Below are 6,299 nucleotides of genomic sequence, written 5' to 3'. Positions count from 1 at the left end.
CGAAAGCGGAGATGACGTTGCCAAGATCTTGCTGGAGTAGCATCGCCGGCCGGGCTCTGTGAGGGTCGCCGGCAGGCGACGTCGGTCGCCGGCAGACGACATTGGTCGCCGACAAGCCGAGAGGGTAAACCCTCTTTCATTTTTATAGATTTTGCAAACAGAACCCCTCGGGTTTTCTGTTTTTTTGTTTTTAACGCAGGAACTGGATCAGGTCTGGGTATGGGTCTGATCCAGTTAATACCGAGTCTGACCCGAGTCCAATTAAAATCGGGTCGGACCCGGATCCGATTAATATCAGGTCAGACCCGGATCTGGTTCATACCGGGTCAGACCCAGATCCAGTTGGTAACCAGGTCAGACACGAATCCAGTTATAACTGGATCAGACTCGGATCCAGTAAGGGTCCAGGCACTATTTGGCCTGAACTGGATCAGGGACTAATTCAGCCCTTTTCAGGACCAGTTCAGAGTCATTTTTGACCGATTTCTTCCAGTTTCTCACCAGTTCCGAGATGCTAAGACCCTGTTTTTATAAATAAAGAAGATACAGGGATTTTGGCAAATGATTATAGGGTTTTTATGAACTTTTGTTTATACTTAACACCAATTTATAAGGTTCAGAGCCGGTTCAGACCCTTTGATGACCGATTCAGGGTTATTTCAGACCAGTTTAGAGTGCTTTCAAACCGGTTTCTGCTTGAAAACCCAAGGTTTTACCCATTTAAGCTTGGTTTTTGTTATTATTCATGCATTTTATTTGTAATTATGCATGCATAAATGAATGTATAACATTGACATCAAGGATAGCTAGATGACTTAGTGAATTCATGTCACCAAAGTGACTGAATACACGTATGTTGTCAATTTTTTGTATTATCATATAGATTTAGCCAATATTACTGTTGTACTTAAATTCATGAAATGATAAACGACCCAAAAGTAGTTTTATCTGAAATGAAATGGGGATCTTCGAAACACGAGCTTTGATTAACAAGAGCAAGTGTCAAGAATGACACTAAAGCATAACCCTTAAAAAGGGTATAACTGGAAACAAAATAAAAATAAAAATGTATTCTTTATTGATATGAAAAACCAATTGCTTAAGAAGCATTGGAGTAAAATACAAGAGGGGCTGCACCCCTTTATATACACAGCTGAAAGAGGACTCAATAGAGCTGTTGGGCACAGTCCAACAGCTCTATTTAGAGCTGTTGGAATGTGTCAGTCCAACAGCTCTATTAAGAGCTGTTGGACTGTGTCAGTCCAACAGCTCTATTGCTAGTCAAGTCTGGACAGGACTTGACTAGCAACAGTCATTCTAGTTCAAACTGAACTAGATGACATAAAGACAAAAAATAAAAATAAAGGAAAAAAATACAGAAAAGAAAGAAATTAAAATGTATTTATATATATATATATATAATAATATAATATTATTATATATACATATATGTACAGTTTTACATTTTAACACTCCCCCTCAAACTTACGGTACAATGAGCGAAAGTTTGTCTAAGAGAAAGTGAAATCGGGGAGCAGCGAGAGGCTTTGTAAAGAGGTCTGCTAACTGATATTCTGAAGTGACATATGGCAGATCAATTATCCCGTGTAGATATTCCTCTCTGACGTAGTGACAATCCATTTCGATGTGTTTGGTGCGTTCGTGGAATGTTCTGTTACTGGCAATGTAGATCGCACTTTTGTTGTCACAACACATTTGTGAAGCCTTTGTTGCTTCAACTCCCATGTCAGCAAGCAGTCGTCGGAGCCAAACTACTTCCATGGTCGTGGTTGCCATGGCTCTGTATTCAGCTTCGGTGGATGAGAGAGATACCTTCTGCTGCTTTTTACACCTCCACGAGATTAATGATTCCCCTAAAAAGACACAAAAGCCAGTGGTTGAGTGTCTGTTATTGGGATCACCTCCCCAATCAGCATCAGTATATGCAATTAAATCAAGAGAAGAGGAGGAAGATAAGAAAAGTCCTCGTGAAAGAGAGGACTTGATGTATCTGATAATACGCATGACTGCTCCCATATGAACAGAAGTAGGAGCATGTTGAAATTGACTTGCTGTATGAACAGCATGTGCTATATCTGGTCTGGTAATGGATAAATAGGAAAGTGCCCCGACAAGCTGTCTGTAAGGAGTAGGGTCTGCAAGAAGTTCTCCATCATCAATCTTCATTTTAACATTAACAACTTCTGGAGTGTCAACTTTCTTATCATCAGTAATACCAGACCTGAAAACAATATCAAAAGCAAATTTAGTCTGAGATAATAAATATCCTCTAGGAGAATAAGCAACTTCAATGCCTAAAAAATATCTTAACAAGCCCAAATCAGTCATTTCAAAATGAGATTTAAGAAGTGTTTTGATTGTTTCAACTCCCTGTTTATCGCTTCCGGTGATGATCATATCATCCACATAGAGAAGAAGCACAATGATCCCTGCATCAGAATTCTTAATAAACAAAGCAGTGTCAGTTAAACAGAATTGAAAACCAATATCAATCATAACACGACTAAACCTATCATACCAAGCTTTTGGTGCTTGTTTAAGTCCATAAAGAGCTTTTTCTAAGCGAAGGACTTTACCCTTAGGAATACTTAGACCAGGAGGGGGTTCCATATATACTTCTTCAACTAGCTTTCCATTTAAAAAAGCATTTTTGACATCCATTTGAAAAATAGACCATTTTTTGATAGAAGCTAAGGCAATTAAGGTTCGGACAGTAGTCATACGAGCCACCGGAGCAAAGGTTTCTTCATAATCAATCCCATATTCTTGGGCATAACCTTTGGCTACTAAACGGGCTTTATATCTTTCAAGAGTACCATCACTCTTGGTTTTAATTTTATAAACCCATCGACATCCTATAGTTTTCTTCCCTGGAGGAAGATCTTGAATATTCCATGTAGAAGCCTTTTCAAGTGCATCTAATTCAACTTTCATGGCTTCTATCCATTTGATATCATTTTTTGCTTGAAAATATGTGGATGGTTCTTCATATGAGTGAATTAATGCAATAACTGCCCTATATGTGGGTGAGAAAGACTCGTATGATACAAACTTTTCTGGAGGCCTCGAGATTCGGGATGATTGTCTAGTTGGAATGTTAGAATATTTCTCAAGTGCACATGGAGTATTAGACTCTTGTCGCCTGGAATATTGAATACTAGTATCTCTATGAACTTCTTCATTTTCAACATTAAGATCAATAATTCTTGGATCATCATCAAAGTTACAATCAAGGTCATATTCATCAGATGTTGATGTTAGATCTAGCAAAAAGGAGTACTCAGTGACGTCTTTTAATTTTCTAAAATCAAAGAAGCTCTCCTTTTCAAGAAAGGAAACATTTCTAGACACATATAGTTTATTATTTTTGAAGTCAAAACATCTATAACCTTTCTGGTTTTCAGCATATCCTAAAAAGGCACAGGGAATCGCACGAGGGGAAAGTTTATCATTTTTGTCAGTAAATATGAAACATTTGCACCCAAATATTCTTAATCTAGAGTAGTCTGGAGAAATGTTCATAAGTTTTTCAATGGGAGTGATATTTTGTAACGAAGAAGATGGCATCCTATTAATGAGATAGGTGGCAGTTAAGGCAGCTTCTGCCCAAAAGTCTTTAGGGACTTGATTTGCTATTAATAAAGTTCTAGTGGTTTCTATAATATGGCGATGTTTTCGTTCTGCCAGTCCATTTTGTTGAGGTGTATAAGGACAAGATCTTTGATGTGTGATGCCATGCAATTTAAGATAATTTTGAAAATCTGTGGATAAAAACTCTCCCCCTGAATCTGTGCGAAAAATAGTAATATCATTTTGAAATTTGTTTTTAACCATATTATGAAAAGTTTGAAAGTATGAAAATACTTCAGACTTATGTTTGAGAAAGTACATCCACGTATGTCGGGAGAAATCATCGACAAAAATAACATAGTAAACAAATCCTCCTTTAGAAATTACTGGTGCAGGACCCCAAACATCCGAGTGTATTAATTCAAGTGGTCTTGAAGAGAAAAAGGTTCTGTTCTGAAATGGTAATCTTTTCATTTTGCCGAGAATACAATCTTTACAATCAAATGATTCAGAGTTACAAAATTTCCCTAGATTTGGAAAATGTTGGATTTTGGCTATATGTGGGTGACCAAGTCTCTTATGCCACAGTTCCAACTCTATTTTTTGAATATTATAACAAAAAGCTTTCTTCGGCATTTCCAAAAAATCCATGTAATAGAGTCCTCCTTCTCTATGGCCTTCCCCAATCAGCTTGCCTGACTGGCGATCCTGTACCCAACAACCATGAGAAGAAAAAGAAATATTACACCCATAATCAGAAATTTGAGATACAGATAAAAGATTTAAATTTAATTTGGGAACATGTCTAATTTCTGGAATAAAAAATTTTTTTGTTTTATAAATTTTTTCAAAATCTCCTATTCCTTCTATTTCAAGAGAAGTCCCATCAGCAGTAAAGACCTTTGACACACTTGTTTTATTTTTAACACATTTGGATAGACTTTGATTATTTGGGGTCATATGAAAAGATGCACCAGAGTCAAGAAGCCAAGAAATTTTACTTAAATCAGAAAAAGATGAGGCTGCTGCGCCGGTTGAAGCTTCAGATGAGGAAGAGGCACCTTTGATGAGAGGCTGAAGGATCTCCATTAGTTGGGCCAGGGAAACTGGTGCATCCTGATCTTTAGGCTCCGATCCAGCAATTGCAGCTCTTTTTTCTCTCAGCTCCTTAAGTTTGGGACATTGTGGCCTGTAGTGTCCCGGTTCATGACAGTGATGACAAATAACTTTCTTCTTATCATAGTCACCATTTTGTCGGTTAAAGTGAGGAGGCCTATATGATCGAACATGATTCCCTGGTCTAGACACGGCTAAAACGGAATCATCTTCAATTTTTAAAGAACCTTTCCGGAGACGATTTTCTTCCATTGTTAACTCTTCAATAGTTTCAACAATAGAAGGAATTTTTCCCCGGTGAAGTAGGGCCGATTTAGTGGTTTCAAATTCCGGCCTTAATCCAGTGATAAACTGGTAAAAATGTTCAACATCGAGTTGTTTCTGACGAAGCTCGATGTCTTCGGCACAATGCCACTTTGGTTCTAAAAGGGAAAGTTCTTCCCAAAGTTCGGACAACCCATTGTAATATTCACGAATAGTTTTGTCTCCTTGTGTCATCATTCGAACTTTTTCTTGGAGGTTGCACACGTGTGCAATATCTTTAAGGGAATACATATTCTTAAGGTATTCCCATGCCTTATCGGCATGATCAAATTTGGCAAGACTTGAGCATTTTTTAATGTCAACGCTATTGATAAGCCATGACATTATCTTCGCATGAGATATTCTCCATTCTTTCCATTTCTTCTCGTATGAGGCAATAGCCTTGATTTTCTCTTCTTCCGATAGAGGGACGTCTTTATCTCCCTCCTTTTTAGTAAGAGATAGCTTAGGTTCCGAATCGGAACCATCCACAATCCCCCATAAGCCTTTTCCCCATATATGGTGCTTCATGATTGAAGCCCATGTTACATAGTTCGTATCGCTTAGTTTCATAGGCATGATGGTGACTTTATCATTGTCATCCATCGATTACAAGGAGAGAAAGAATAGGGATAGAAGAGAAACAAGAAGGAAAATGAGAAAGAAAGAAAAAAAAAACAATACAACAAGATGTGAAATCTTCTCCAATGAAGTGATAAAACACTTCTCTTCAAGTGGCGAACACTTTTGCAAACGGGCACGGAAACCGAGGCAGCTTTTCCTCAAGATTTAGTACTTCCGCGGCTCTGATACCATGAAATGAAATGGGGATCTTCGAAACACGAGCTTTGATTAACAAGAGCAAGTGTCAAGAATGACACTAAAGCATAACCCTTAAAAAGGGTATAACTGGAAACAAAATAAAAATAAAAATGTATTCTTTATTGATATGAAAAACCAATTGCTTAAGAAGCATTGGAGTAAAATACAAGAGGGGCTGCACCCCTTTATATACACAGCTGAAAGAGGACTCAATAGAGCTGTTGGGCACAGTCCAACAGCTCTATTAAGAGCTGTTGGACTGTGTCAGTCCAACAGCTCTATTGCTAGTCAAGTCTGGACAGGACTTGACTAGCAACAGTCATTCTAGTTCAAACTGAACTAGATGACATAAAGACAAAAAATAAAAATAAAGGAAAAAAATACAGAAAAGAAAGAAATTAAAATGTATTTATATATATATAATAATATAATATTATTATATATACATATATGTACAGTTTTACATT

The sequence above is a fragment of the Nuphar pumila genome, chromosome 2, assembly GCF_984573655.1.
Source record: "Nuphar pumila chromosome 2, dmNupPumi1.hap1.1, whole genome shotgun sequence".
Taxonomy (NCBI): domain Eukaryota; kingdom Viridiplantae; phylum Streptophyta; class Magnoliopsida; order Nymphaeales; family Nymphaeaceae; genus Nuphar; species Nuphar pumila.
This window is presented reverse-complemented; position numbering follows the sequence as displayed.